Below are 16,241 nucleotides of genomic sequence, written 5' to 3'. Positions count from 1 at the left end.
ATGTTGGTCATTTTAAAAGGCAATCTGCATTCAGAGCTTTCAAAAGAAGAAGTCAAGTCTTTAACTTAAATGGCCACTTCCATAGCTACTCACTGATAAGCACTTGGTCTGAATTAAATTTTGTTTGGGATCGTATAACACTCTATGCAAGATGCCTTATTAACTGCCTCTGAATATTTAATATATGCACATCTTCTCAACAATCATTTTGGCTGGGAATGACTGCCCTGCATGTCAACTCTCATTCTTATCAAACGTGACAAGAAATTTCAGAGGTTCAAAGGTCACTTAGCTAGTCAATATCACATCCCAACTTCCACACAACTCTTCGCAGTTTTTTCCTTTAGCTATCCAGACTTGCAGGTCAATACAAAGAGTGGAGGACATGCAGGTCAAAAAGCATTCTGCTGTTAGGAGCAAGTGTTCTTTCCTCCCAGGCTTGAATCTTCTTGGTGGCAGCCCCCTGCAGTGTGTGAATGAGTCTGTAAATGCTATAGCTTCCTGGCTAAGCAAGGGGTCATTCTTTCCTCCTGCCCGAATCCTGTGGTGTGAGATGCGATGCCTGAAACCAAAACAGCGATCTTGTCACCATGAGTAGATTAACCTGAGAACAAAAGCAAAAACCACACTGAGGATATCAAAGAGAAATTTTATAAAGAATCTAGGATACTGAGTATGTCATTAAGCTCTTGAATTCACCAGTCCCTGAAGCCACTCTACCCTCTACCATCACTCTGATGTCCTTTTGGACATTTTTATTACTTTTCTATTGCTGCCATAACAAAGTAGAATGCACACTTTTTATCTTACAGTTCTGGAGATCAGATGTCCTAAATTCAAGGTGTCAGCAGGACTGTGTTTGTTCTGAAGGCTTCAGAGGAGGATCCATTTTCTTGCCTTTTCCGGCTTTGACTGCATTCCTTGGCTCGTGGCCCCCAATTCTCTTCATGGCCAGCAGAGTAACTCCTTCAAATCAACCTCTATCTACCTACCTACCTATCTTTCTCTCTCCACGACCTTCTCTGACTCTAACTCTCTTACCTGTCAGAGGGGAATAGCCTCAAAAAGATATGTTCTCCCTTAAAATAATCAAATGGCTTTCATGTACACTGTTATCATTTTTCCATCAACATATCAGCTTTAGGGTTTTTTTTTAATCATGATTTTCAAATTCAATGAAAAAGATTTTTTTTTATTTTAGTTTATTGTTCAATTACAGTTGTCTCAATTTTTCCTCTGTTGCTCTCCCCTGCCCCACCCACCCCACACACACCCCCGCCCCCACTCCCACAGTCAATCCCCACCCAGTTGTCCATGTCCATGGGTCCTTTATACTTGCTCCTTGACTAGACCCTTCCCATTCTTTCCCCCATTATTCCCCTCCCCCCCCACCTCTGGACATCATCAGTTTGTTCATTATTTCCATGCCTCTGGTTCTACTTTGCTCATTTGTTTATTTTCTTCATTAGGTTCCACTTGTAAGTGAGATCAGGTGGTATTTGTTTTCCACCACCTGGCTTATTTCACATAGCATCATTCTCTCCAGTTCCATCCATGCTGTCACATGCTTTCTCTCTGCTGCATAGTGCTCCATTATATAAATATACCACTGTTTTGTGATCCACTCATCTACGGATCGGCACTTAGTCTGTTTCCAGCACTTGGCTATTGTAAACAGTGCTGCTATGAACATAGGGGTGCATACGTTCTTTTGAATTGGTGTTTCAGGATTCTTCAGGCACAATCTCAGTGGAATCACTGGATCAAAAGGCAGTTCCATTTTTACTTTCTTGAGGAAATTTCACACTGTTTTCCACAGTGGCTGCACCAGTCTGCATTCCCACCAACAGTGCACTAGGGTTTCCCTTTCTCCACATCCTCACCAGCACTTGTTTGTTGACTTGTTAATGATGGCCATTCTGACTGTTGTGAGGTGGTATCTCATTCTGGTTTTTATTTGCATCTCTCTGATACACTAAAATAAATTCAAGATGACTAAAAGACTTAAATATGACTTGTGACACCATAAAACTCCTAGAGGAAAACATAGGCAGTAAAATTTCAGATATCTCGCACAGCAATATATCCATTTCACCCATCTAAATTGCATTGGCCCCACCTCAGTTTCCAAAAGCCCATCCATTTAAAAGTGGGGGCCATCCTTGTACTCTGAGTCTCTACATTTGTTATCATTTCTCCTGTCATCTGGTTTTCACAATCCAACCTGCTAGTTCAGCCAAGCTTTGTCCTTCTACTTGGAGCACTTGGTTGAGCATCAGAATTTCTGCTCAGACTCACTGTCTCTGGGCTCTGACACGGGAGTAGCAGCTTGAAAGGCACCAATGATACACAGGGAGAAACTGAAGTGTCTGGCATCGAGGCGAGTGGAAACCATTGTCTCTTTTCTAATCCCTCCCCCGACACAGCCAGCAAGCTGGTGCCATGTCTGAGACTCCATCAACCTGCCTAACTCTGTTTGACCCCCCTTGGAGATCAAAAGAAAGACTTTGAACCACAGGTACCCTGCTCCAGGAACATTGCTACAGCTATTCTATAAAAACAGAGTATTAGGCCCCATCTCAGTGGTCAGTTTGGAGCCTCTCATGGGGCAGTTACCACCACAAGGAGGGCAATCTCCTTCCCCTCCAGTGATCACATCAAAGGCCTTGCCTCTGCAATGGGTGCAGAGAACCCTGTGCTAATACTAGGAAAGTTCCCCAGACCCCTTACTCCAGCAATTCCACACCTAGGAATTTATCTTGAGGAAACAATCAAAGTTATGCCAATAATATTCAAAGCTACTCATTGTAATGTTACTTTACAGAGCAAAAAAAAGAAAAAATAGCTTCTATGTCCAAAAATAGGGGCTCACTTTAGTAAATTTGGGAGCATGGTAGAGTTTATAGTTTTTGGAACATACACATGCTGTATTAACCTTAAGTAGCAATACAAAATAGAGTATATAATCCCATTTTGTTATTTAAAAAAAAAAAACATAACAAATACCTAGGAGTACATACACACAAATGATAGAACATATTCAAACACCAGATACTCATCTCTGAGTGACAGAATTGTTAGTAAATTATTTTCTTCTTCAGCCTTTTATTTCCCAAAATATCTATGGTGAACTCTTCTATCAGAGGAAATGTTATTGATTACACAGAGAAACAGTCCAGAGCATGCATCACACTGACAGTATGAGCTGGTAGCATAACCTTCATGCGTGAATAACAACATCATTCAGCCATTCTAGGACCTCAGGTCCCTGGCGTGGTCACTCCTCTCCAGACCATGGCACCATCCTTCTATCAGTACAAAAAAAATTACATATAACACTATTATATACATATATAGTCATATATACTAAAAATGATATATAAAAATAAAAATATTGGCTATTAATAAAGATCTATTCAGATGAGACACTTTCCAAATGAGATATTAAAAATCACTTCAGGATAAACAATATAAAATTAATGGTGAAATCAAATGTCTATGTTGTAAAGATAGGAACAGCCTTTTCGGTGTCACACTAGTCTGCTTCATGCTGAACAGGTGAAGAAAGACTTAGTTCCATGTCCAGGAAGTCAGTCAACTGAGCACCCCCCAAGCATTATTTTAGCTCATCTTTATTTAATAACACATCCAAAATGCAGAGCCGTCCTTCACACGGAGTGAATTGACAATCATCTAGTCACAAGGTTTCTCTGCAGTGTGACACTATCAGTTGGAACCTGGCCTTGCAATGACAGAGTTCTAATTTAGCTGAGAAACTAATGCTTTTATTTATGGTCATGGCCCATGTATACATGATGTTGATAATCCATAATTTATTCTTACTGTACTGACTTCTTAACATGAGTTTCATATATTGCTATTATTATTACCTCCTCTCCTCAGGTCTGTTCATATTTATTAAATGAAAGGCAGTGAAAGGAATGTAATTCCATACCATGGCAATCCCTTGACCCTGCTGGACCTCAAAGACGGAGTTGGACTGATACCTCTGAGGGTCTTGTCACCACTGACATTCTAAGATTCTATGAGCATGGCCACAGCTTGCTGTCTATTTTAGGTAGAAAAACAGAGAGGAGCAAATATGAAGCCATATTCCCTGAACCTGAAGGAGATCAGAATGGGCTTATATGAATTTTGGCTATGAGCCTAAACAAAATCCCTTCAGTAAGTCAGTAAGAACTCTGTTTCCTCTTGTTTCTATGTTGGATCAGTGTGTTTTATCATTGAAAATTCTTCAAGGATATTGGTGAACTTGAGAGCCTATGTCCTATATACAGTGCATTTTCATTATTCGTAGTGCTATCTATAACCTCTCCGTGAACTGAATTAGACAATACTGAACAATCGCTCTTAAGGGAAATACGGGGTTAGAGTCCTGTGAGCCTGTGATCACAAAGTTTTTATCATCCAATCCATACATAAGCTTGTTTTATGTGCAGTTCTGTCTAGAAGACATCTTGTTTAATATATATTGTGATTCAATAAGGAACTTACAGCCAGCAGTACTATAACTCATGCCAGAAGTGAGTTTGTCCTAACACATGTGTTCTTCATAAGGTGCCTCATAACTTCCTTGCTCTGAGAAACACTAGGCAGTACTTCAGCACTACCAGTTTAGGGAGACATTTTGCACATCAGAATCACCAACCAAAACAATGCCTAAGTGTGGAAATGATGGCTCTAATAGAACATGGAAAGGACATGTGTTTGCAGCCTGAGAGCTGAAACAAGAAGACAGAACATTGACTTGTTCACTATCAGCTGAGAACATACGCCTGGAGACTCAAAATTTTTTTGTGACTCTGTGCATATCTGCAAATGACTGTGACTGGGCAGTGAGCATTGATTGGGGGGTTATAAATAACTTTTAGTGGGAAGGTGACCTGACAAACACAGAGTCTGTGAATAATGAGGATCGACTGTATCCATCATCTCATTGACAGATGGAACATAGATGAGAAGGATCATGGGGGTCTGGGGGACTCGTGTACTTGTGAACTTGAAGAATTTTGATAAGCAGGTGCATAATGATCATTGATCTCTTCATGTCTCCAGAAGCTGGTGGTTATGATTCTGTCAGGACCGCTCCTCCTCCTAACATGGGGGGGTCACAATACTCACTTCACTCTGTGTTGTGCAATAAATGGCAATACCCCACACCCAAGGCTCTGTCTTCTTTTCTCATCTTCCTGTTGTCTTGTTTACACCTGCCATCAATATTTTTCCAAACGGTGATCAACACATATTAGTGCTAGTTAGGTTTTATACTACCAACTTTGATTCTGACAAGTGCCTTGAACAGAGTTGAGCATATGAGATGGCCGTGAAAGTCTACAGCACAGTGTGACAGCTGCGGTCTCACCTAGCTCTCTGCTCTCCTCCAGCCGACTGGCAATGAGCCCTGTGCAACATGGTGCCACAGAAAAACATCTTTTTCATGAATAACTATGGCAACTGGCAGCCCACTACAGAATTTTTTATGTCCCTCCTGAGAGAGTTTCTGCAGCTGATCCAAATCTTTGCAAAATTATTCTGCTATAGTGCAATCACTTGGAAGAACTATTGGCAATTTTTATTAGAGTTAAATATCCACCTATCTAAGACACAGCAATTCTGCTTCTTGCATAGCTCCAAAAGAAAAAAGCTTCTATGTCCATTAAAAGCCTTATTATTAATAGACAAAATCTAGAAACAAAGAAAAAAATTGTGATATAGCCATCAATGGAAACCTATATAGCAATAAAAATAAACAGAATTGATAAATTAACCTCAAAAATATTATGTTGAAAGACAGGAGCCAGACACAAAAGAGCAAAGGGCATGATTTCATGTATAGGAAGGTCAGAAACGGGCAAAACTAATCTGTGAAGGTAGAAGTCAGAATAGTGGGTCCTCCTGGTGGGTGATTTTAACTGGGAAAGGGCGTGAGGGAACTTTCTGGGGTGCTGAAAGTGTTTTATGTCTTGTTCTGGGTAGTGGTTACACAGATTAGATTTATACACATTTATAAAAATGTATTTTGCTGTTGTGTTGATTTCCTATTGGTGCCATAATAAATTGCCACACATTTGGTGGCTTAAAACAGCACAAATTTATCCTCTTATAATTCTGTGAGCTGGTATCTTGCAAAGGTCCCACTGAGCTAAAATCGAAGTATTGCCAGAGTTGTGTTCCTTTCTGAAGGCTTTAGTGGAGAATATACTTTTTGCCTATTCCTGCTCCTAGATGCCACCCATATTCCTGGGTTCCTGGTCCCTTCCCTCCATCTTCAAGCCAGTGATGGAGGTTGGTGGAGTCTTTTTCATATCATGTCACTCTGACTTCCCTTTCTGCCTCCCTCTTCTGCTTTTGAGAACTCTTCTGATTTCATTGTACCCCCACAGATAATCCAGAATAATTTCTCCATCTCAAGAACCATAATTTAAGCAGTTCTGTGAAGTCCCTTTAGTCGTGAATGGTAATATAGTCTCAATTGTCAGGGATGGGGACGTGGACCTCTGTGGCGGTCCATTATTCTGCCTACCACCCACTTAAGATTTGGACGTTTATTGGGGTATTAATTATACCTCAATTTTAAAAGATAACGTTTTCTAAGAACAGAAAAACAATGAGGACAGAAATCTCCATAAAAACCCTGAGACTCTCAAGCTTGTGAAACAGTTCATCAAGTCTTAGGACAGAAGCCAACAGAATTCAAACTACTAGTCAGTCTAATAAAAATAATCCAATTTAGGAGTAAATCTAATACATAAGCTTATGTTTTTATTTAGCTAAAGAGCAAATGAAAAATCTACATATAGTATGTACAGTGTATAGAAATGCCATGCAGCCTAAGGAAGGTTTCATCTCCGTTTATCTCATGCCCCTTATGTTTCCTAGTCCGAGAGACTGCCAACTGTTCATTGATGATAGGAAGCACTTAATTGGTAGTGAACTTGGACTTTTAACTAGATAAACAAGCCAAGAGATAAATCATTAGCCCAGCCGGGAACGTTTTTATTTTGAGCTTCCTACTTAAATTTGCCATTGTTTGAAAAAGGCTGTAAAATAAATGTTTTTTTTAAATACGCAACTATGATGTGACAGTAAAATAACTCACTGTAAGAGAATGGAATAAGCCTTCTTTGTTAAGGTAGTTTAGCTATTGCTTTGTTCACATAATTTTGTTAGCCAGTGTCACCCAAAAAAAATCAATAAAAAGAAAAAATAAATAAAATACGTTCACAGCAGATACTTACTATTTAAATTAACAGTCTTTGCCTAATAAGAAAATAAATATTCCACAGTATGGTATCAATTACAATACAGATTACATTTGCTTTGGGGAAGAGGTATCAGCAGATTAAGCTAAGAAAATAACATACAATGAAAAGCCATACCTCTGGCCCCACGCCAGCCTACTCCTGCTTACCTGTGCGCCTGCTGCCCTGCCAGAGACCTGGGCCGTCTGGGTTCTAACATGCCCCTGAGCCTGGGTATCATGCCAACTAGCTTTCCCTGGAAGCAGGATTGCTTCTCCACTGCTTGTAAACAACACTATGCCTGCATTGGAGTTTTCCTGAGAAGGACAATATCCACATATACACCGTTTGACAGATGACAAATGCCTTCTGGTCTCAGGAGTTCAAAACAGAAAGGACTTTTAAGGGCATGGAATTTAGCCCCTGAAGGTAAAAACACAGACACCAATATTGGTAAGCAGATTGGACAAGTCACTCTCCCAAAGTCACGCTGCCGCTCGGCGATACAGACAGCATTTGAACCCCGGGCAGTCTGGCTCCCAAGAGAAAAACCACTATTCATACCATTCACTGCACTATTCTGTTGCTGCCCAGGCCTCAGAAATCATGGTCATGTGTGTGCATCCGCCTTAAAATGAGTCTGCCTCCACGCTCCATGCCCTGGGCTGAACAAAGAAGAGGAACACAGCGCTCTCCGGCCTTGAAGATACCTTGAACTGCCTGGAGACTGACTCCAGCTCAGAGGATCCCGAAGTGTTGCATAGATCCCCCAAATTTCCAGGCCACACTTAGGTAAATAAGCCTGTGAGGCAGGGCCAGAGACATCTGAGATTCACTGGGCTGGGATGATCTGCAAATAGTAACAAAGTCACACACACACACAATTTCTGCAGTGAGAGCCCACTCAGGAAAATGTCCTAGGTGTTAATTAAGCACACCAGGAGAGCCAACGTCTGTTGTACCAGGCAGACTTGAAGGAAAGTGGAATAAAGAAGTGGTTCAGGCCCTGCGGCTTCCCTCATTTTTAAAGCTGAGGGGTCAGCTTAGAAAAGAGACCAAGCAAAAATACCAAGAATACTCATACCTGCTCATAGAAACATGGCTTTTAAGAGCCCAAAGGTATACTGCAGGCTTATATCAACAGCAATTTGCCTCTACAGAAGCCTGCCATTCAGGGGCCTGTGGTCGCCACATAGGCTTTCCAGAAAGTTCACTTCTTTATCTAGGACATCCTAATTATCACCCACGACAAGGGAAGTACGGTGTCAGTGCTGGGATTACTGCAGAAACTAGACAGACTGTCCCCTGACGGGCTGGCGTTTCCATTTATAGCTAAGGAAGCCAACAGAGATTTACCAACCCCGTGATGAAAAAAGGTACATAAAACAAATACTAATTGTAATAAGTGTTGAGAGGAAAATGCACTGAATGCTGAAGAGAGAATACTTAGGAACTGAGGCTGAAGGAGGAGATGGAACCAGCTTTTGACCAAAGGGGAAAAGATCATCAAGGAGTGGAAAGGACAATTTCTAGTCCTGGTGCAGGCAGGCATCCCACCGCAAACCCACGGGGACCATTTTCCCACTCCTAGTGGCCCCTGGTCTTTCCTGAGGGGAGAAAATTAGTCTGCAAAATGATCCTTGACTATGATTCTAGCTCCCCCTTTTAATATCTCAGACCACAACCCTTGTATCCGCATCTTGACCTCATGAGGAAGACAATTCATTACAGTGTGAAGACCAGAACGTTCATAAAACCCAGGGGTGGGCCTGAGCTCTGTGTCTTCTCAGGGTGCCCTTAGTCAACTGTGCCTCAATTCACCTAACGAGTGTGGGCGGGCTTCTCTAAACTGCAGGAATCAGACTGCAGAGTCCCATTCATCACTCCTCGCAGCCTGTAATGACCTGACAATTGTGTGCTTGTCCCTTCCCCTAAGCTCCTCATTGCATCACAGAAGCCACACTGTATGACATAGTCTCTGGTCCATAGTATTGGCTTTTAAGAGCTTACCCATGCGGTTTTTCAAAATGGATTTTAGAAAGGACCACTCCAAGTGGTCCTTCACCCCAAACATCCCTGCTAAGTGAATGATTTTTCCATAAATGGCCTACCACCTTGCCCTTGCCCTTTATAACTTGTCCTTAATAGTGACCTCAACTTCCATTATTTTCCCACATTATTAATTCCACCTGGCACTTACCCCTCCAGTTTTGGTCATGCACACTCAAGATGTCTTCTTTAAAATTTCCTTTCTACATTATTTTCCTTTCTTTCCAGACAGACTGCACCACCTGTTACTGACAGACTCGGGGAAGTACATCCCCCACCTGTCCCTAAGTACCCTGTAGGGGTACGGTGGCTTCTCCACAGCATTTAGAGACAAGTTCTACTAAGTTATTCCAATTTCCACAAGATGACCTCAAAACAGGGCAGATTGTCACCATTTTTAAAAAGGCAAAACTAATCATTTATGTTAAGACAAAAACAGGCAAAGTTTAGCTACTGTAGTAGAAGTCAGGAGAGTGACCTTTGGAAAGGAGGGGACAGTGACTGGGAAGGGGCATGAGGTAGGTTTCGGGTACAGGAATGTCCCATTGCTGGACTGGAGTGTTGTTCTCAGACATGTCTGCTTTGATAACTCACAGAGCTGCACATCTATGAGTTTTATACTTTCTTGTGTGTGTGTGTGTGTAGTATATGTTAATTTAAAGTTTATTAATAAAAAGCCAGAATTGCTCCTCATACCTCACAATCTCTACAGGTAATTTACTGGCTAAGGGTACAGCCTTGGAGCTGGCCTCCCTTGGACTCTAATGCATGTTCCGTATTTTATTGCTACATGACTTTCCTTGTCTGTCAAATAGTCATGATGACGGTCCCTACCTCAAAGGTTTGTTTTGAGCATTAGAAGAGTCACCATCTAGACAGCCCTTGATCAATGCCAGGACCAGTGAGGGAAGTATTGAAATATTATTTCTTGGGTATACAAAGGATGGCTGGAATTATTACCAGACTTTAAGGTGCAACCTTGGATGTTGGATCTAGGCCCGAGATAGTCTGGAAGGCCCAGACCCAGCCTCTCTGGCTCCATGATCATGAAACCAGGTATATGTCACCTTGGCAAGTGTCCCCATAAATCACCCAGTTGTTACAGCCAAAACCTAAGGTTCATTTTGGATGCCTTGCTTGCCTGCCCTTCCCCATCCAGGCATTGGCAAGCCTCGTCAATTGTTTGTCCGAATCGGCTTTCTCCTCTTCCCTGGACTCCTTCCCCCCTGGTCTGCCATACATACCTCCTCCTCTGCTGTACAGCAGCAAAAATAATCTTCTCAAATATAAAACCAGTGCGGTCATTCTCCTTCGAAAAGCCCTTAAACGGCTTCCCATTATACTTCGTAGGGTGGTCCCCAAATCTCTTGCAGTGGCCTACAAAGTCTTGTGTGTGACATAACCTCTGCCTACTTTTACCTTCACGGAGCACCCTATTTACAGATAAGGAAACTGAGGCACAAAGACATTAAGAAATTCACACCAGGGTCATACTGCTAGGGAATAAGAGGCTAGGTCTGCACTCTGACTCGAGAGCCAGCACACTAATGCCCACACTAACAACCCCCAGTTTTCTCCTGCCCAGTGGTCTTCGCTTGCTTTTCCCTCCACTGGGAATTCTCCCCCACTTTCTGTGTAGATGATTTATTCTTACTCTTTAGATCTCAGTTGAGTAGTTACTCGTCAGACAATTGCTCTGACCACCCTGTACTCAGTAGGCACCCCCCAGTATTATTCTCGGCCCTCTCTTTCTTTACTTTGCACCATTTATGCTAATATATAGTTATTTGGTCTATCCACTTGTTTTTCTCTGCTTTTGCCATTGGTGCTCTGTCCCCTGAAGGAAGGCACTGGGTCCATTCTATTCTCCATCATTTCCCTGGTTCCTGGGACAGAGTCATGTTTAACAAACTTCGCAGATGAAGGATGCATGATACCCACACTGGAAAAGTTAGCCCACTCTTTTCAATATACTTCCAGGTAGTAATAGAGAAGGTTCTATTAAGTTGTGGGAGAATTTATTCATTCTTATTTTTCATCAGATTTATAATCTTTTCAAACATGCATTCGTTCAGAACACTGAACAGAACAAAATTCCATGCTTCTCATCCTCCAGTAGGATAGAACCACTTCCCTCTCTGGCGACTTCAGGGCAGTGCTCCCAGACAGCAAGGAAGAAGCTGCAAGGTCTCATAACACTTAGGCCTTGGCTCCACATAAAGGTGAAGGGATTAAGAGGTACAAGGCGGTAGTTACAGAATAGCCCCAGGGACATAAAGTACAGCATAGGAAATACAGTCAATAACATTGTAATAATTAAGAATAGTGTCAGATGGATACTAGATCTATCAGGGTGATCACTTCATAAGTTATATAAATGCCTAATCACTGGGTTTTCATCTGAAACATGGGACATCAACTGTAATTGAAACATAAACAAATGTTTTAAAAAAATTATTTAGGCCTCAGGACTCAGTGTCACTTCTGTCCATTCTATGGTCCAAGCAAGTCAAAGGTCAGCCCAGAATCCAGGGGAGGGGAAACTGCCTCTACCGCTTAATGGGAGGAGCTGCAAAATCTGGAGGCTCTCCAGTTTAACCCAGTGTACATTCCAGCCCTCTGCTCTGTCCAGCCAAACACTGTATTCAGACTCTGAGTCTGCTGAATGGAAGTGCACTCTGTGCTACCTGATGAGGTACCCAGTGATTCCAAGTGTGAGAGGAGGCAGCCTGCCCATGGTTGAAGATCAGTGAAAATAAAGCGGTCATGGTAGGCTTGAGGCTGAAACATAGTGAGCATCACAGGAACTCATAATGATTTCTGGAATACTAAGTATAAATCTGGGAAAACTGCCTCGTTTAGAATGGGAATGCTCATCCCTTGCTTAACAAAAGTCCTTTCAGAAATTTACTAATAAAATTATCTATTACCATTAAGGCTATCTATGATGATCTCTTCATACAAATGATTTTTCTAGAACATTATTGGCTGTGATGAGTCTCTCCTACTTTAATAAATGAGCTCTTCAGTACTGAAAAGAAAAAACACAGGCTCTGGTTAATAATACCATGTTTATTTTTGTGAGTAAGCCCAAATCCCTTCCTTTAGAAAATGAATGCAAACAGCTGTCTACCGTGAAGTTCCTTTCAAAAGCATAATGCTCTTTGGTTGGGCTTTGCCAGCGTGTATTTGTTTTGCCTTTGAGCAAGATGAGCTCCACATATGTTCACAAAGCTCAATATACTCCATTGTTTATAAGGTGCCTCTTGGAACAAGCCCGTGTGCTGCCTCCAATCCCAAATCAGGCCAAACAATATAATATCTCTCATCGTTGATTTCTTAAGTATATAGCAGGATAAATATTACTAATAATTATCAATAAGTTACTTAAATGCAAACCTGTTGAGAAACAAATTAGATGATTTTGTTAAATGAATCCAACTTTTATATAGATCATTGGACTAACCTTAGACATATGAAGAGATCTGAGAAAAGTATCTCTAATCTAGTGTTTTTCTCTAAGAGGGGTCTGATCTAAATCACTACTTGTCAGACTTTATTATGCGCTAAGAATCTCTTGGAAAGTTTGTTAAAATACGTATTCCTGCACCCCACTCCAGAGATCCTGATTCAGTAGGTTTTAGATGGAGCCTGAAATTTTGTATTTCTAACCATCACTCAAGTGCTACTGATGCTTTTAGTCCTGATCTACCTCAGGTCTGAAGAGTCTACAAAAGACAGTATCCATTTTTACCTGTCACCTTTGTTTAGAGGTGATCTACAGGCACTATGCAATACATCCTTCCAGTATAATAACCTGGGAATCCTCTTCTACTTGCTCTATGAAGGAGCTAACTAGTCATGCTAAAAACAAATCGAGCAGCCCAAGTGTCCATCAGTAAATGAGTGGCTGAAACAACTATGGGACATTTACACAATGGAATACTATTCAGTTGTAAAAAAGAAGAAAAGTTTACCTTTTGCAACAGTATGGATGGACATGCAGAACATTATGCTAAATGAAATAAGCCAGTTAGAGAAAAACAAATACCATCTGATTTCACTCATATATGGAAGCTAATGAACAAAGTGGACTAACAAGGAAAATGGGGACAGACTCAAAGATGGAGAGCAGGATGACAGCTAGGATAGGGGGAGAGGTTAGAGGATGGAGGGATTGAGCAAAAAGGAGAAAGAATTCATAGGCATGGACAACAGTGTGGTAATTGCTGGGGGGGGGAGGGTAAACGGGGATTAAATTATAATGGAAAAAAAATACAAAATTAAAAAAATAAAGATTAAATTTTAAAAAAACACAGATTCCACTGAGAACTGGATTTTGTTGTCATGCCAAGTAAACCTTTCACACAGTTCTATCACGGTCTTTGGCATTAAAACACCCACCTTAACTAAAGAATAATGGCAACCTGTCAGATTACCATCGTGATAGACTGTTTAAAGGCCCGAAATGCCTCACATCTCACACTGCCCTTGTGAGTGGGACTTTACTGATTCTCCCATCCAAAACTAGAATCAATTTTTTGACCCCTGGAACATGAGCTAGCCTTGTGTCTTGCTTTAACCAATAAAATTCACTCAAGTTCCATAGGCTTCAAATAGCCTTGGAACTTCCGTGTTTGCCTGTTCAAAAAATTCCCTGAAATAGCCATGAGAGAAAGCTAATCTGGCCTCATGGAGGTTGTGAGACTGTAGAACCCAACTGAGGAACCCCAGCCAACAGCCAGCACCTGCCAGGTGTGTATGTGAGGCCATCTTGGACTGTTAGCCCATGACCTCCAGCTGAATGCTGCGGCCTGAATGAGTCTTCCTGCCCTGTCAACCCTTAGAAGTGTGAGAAATAATGAATCCTTGTTTTAAGCCACTAAGTTTTGGGGTGTTTTGGTGTGCTCATCTCCAATAAATAAATAAGTAGGTATATAGATAGATAAGTCATCATTAATTATTCTATGTCTAAAAGGGTAAATAACAACAACATAGTCAAGGAAAAGACCCTCTGCCTCATAAGCCCTATAATAAAGGATAGCCGCTAACTACAGTATTACTATATTCCATTGTCTCCCACAATGCTGGGATATGTTTCTGCCTTCTAACTTTACTTTAAATGGTGACATATAAATAGGATTTAAACAAGAGCATTGGCCCTTTCAAAATGTTTTTATATGCTAGAAAGATAAATGATCTCATATGTTTTCTGTACTTTACAAAATATAAGAAAATATAATAATTATGCAGATCCTACTAATGTACCCAGGGTCTAGGAAAGCTTCTAAGAAACAAGACAACTGTCTTCTACTTTATAAGACAACTTCTTTTAAAAAATACTTCTTTTAATTATATCGCTTAGGCCCCAGGGTACTCTCTTTCTAATCTTTTGCCTTTTATACAAGGGTTTTCTAATTATTTCCATGTTTTATTTACTTATATACACCTTGACTAATAGAATTGTTGAATCCCTTCAAAATTAAGGTAATTTAAAGTTTATTGCTTAACTTAATAATTAAATTCCCCATGCCCTCCCAAAATATGGCACTCCTTCCAAAGAAAAGACCCACCCTTGAAAAATAAGTAGACTTGTACAAGGGTAAATCTCAGAGAAACTGTCTGCTCCATTATCTCCCAGCAAATTATCTACTTTGCTGATTATCTGCTATCGAAGAGAGTGAGAGCCAAGGTACTTGCTCTACCATTAGTCCTCTGGTGATGTTTTGTAAAAGTCTGAAAGCTCTTAAAATATGTCATTTTTTTGACTAGTTAGGGACAAGTAATTATGTAATACCCCCAAGTTTTCCATGAAGTTACAGAGATTTCCTACTAGAGTCATCAGCACATGGTCAGAGTCTGACCTTCTGCAAAACTCAAAGAAATATCCCCTAAACTCTCTCAAAATCATATTGGAGCCAACATCTTGTAAGATTAGGAAAACTGGGTATGACCTACACTTCAGTAATATCTCCCTGTGGAGTCCCTTAGTCATAAACCTGAGAAAGAGGACTTATCATTTTAGCTTGCCTTTGTAAAATCCTTTATAATTTTTAAAGTTCATTCAAGGGATTGAATTTGATACTGTGAAGTAAGTTAAAGCATATTTTATTGTTCCCTCTTTAATAAAAAAAGAAAAACAGATTCTAAAACCCACTAGATTTTGCAGTCTTGTAGGAGACATCCATTGTTTTATCCTGGCCAACATCCATCCCCTCTCTGTAAGTGAGCGCCTGGTCTTTCTTCAGGGATCTATCCCTTTTCCAACTCTCAGGCCACCTGATTAGATGAGCTGACCTCACCCCATCCCTAACCCCAGGCTCTAGAAGTGAGCACATGATTTAGATTAGCCATTAGGCGCTTTCAACTTCCAGGCTACAATGATCAATTCATAGGTGGGTCCATGACCCAATATGCTAAAAAAAAAAAAAAAAAGAAAAAAGAAAACTGACTCTAGTCTCTTGATTAGAACTGTTGGAAAAGATGTGTTTGTTTGTTTTTTTCAGAAGGTGCCAAGGTGGCATAATACCATCTTTGTCACCACAAGGGAAAACCTGCCCAAGATTGAAGCTAGCATGAAGAAAAACAGAACCAAAAAACGGGCGAAACATTGCTGATGATGTCTGGCACCGGGATTTTACTGTGTCCGAAATGCTAACTTCTTGACTTTTCAGATATGTGGGCAAAAAAAATTCTCCTTTTGACCAGTATGAGTAATGTCCCTGTTATTCGATACTAAAATCGTCCAAGGTCTCCACTCGATTGATTAAAAATGAGACATAAAATTCCTGGTATTAACAAGGACATCCAGAGATAGGAAGCAGAACCACTGAACTGTGACTTCCCTTTGAAATGATAGCCACTCTTGTGGTCTCATGACGAATTACGATGTCAAAGATACACGTGCCTAGAGAAACTGTGTGACTGTCT

The sequence above is a fragment of the Furipterus horrens genome, unplaced genomic scaffold, assembly GCF_987537825.1.
Source record: "Furipterus horrens unplaced genomic scaffold, mFurHor1.1.pri manual_scaffold_1, whole genome shotgun sequence".
Lineage (NCBI taxonomy): Eukaryota > Metazoa > Chordata > Mammalia > Chiroptera > Furipteridae > Furipterus > Furipterus horrens.
The sequence above is the reverse complement of the archived record's forward strand: the minus strand, read 5'-3'. Positions refer to the sequence as shown.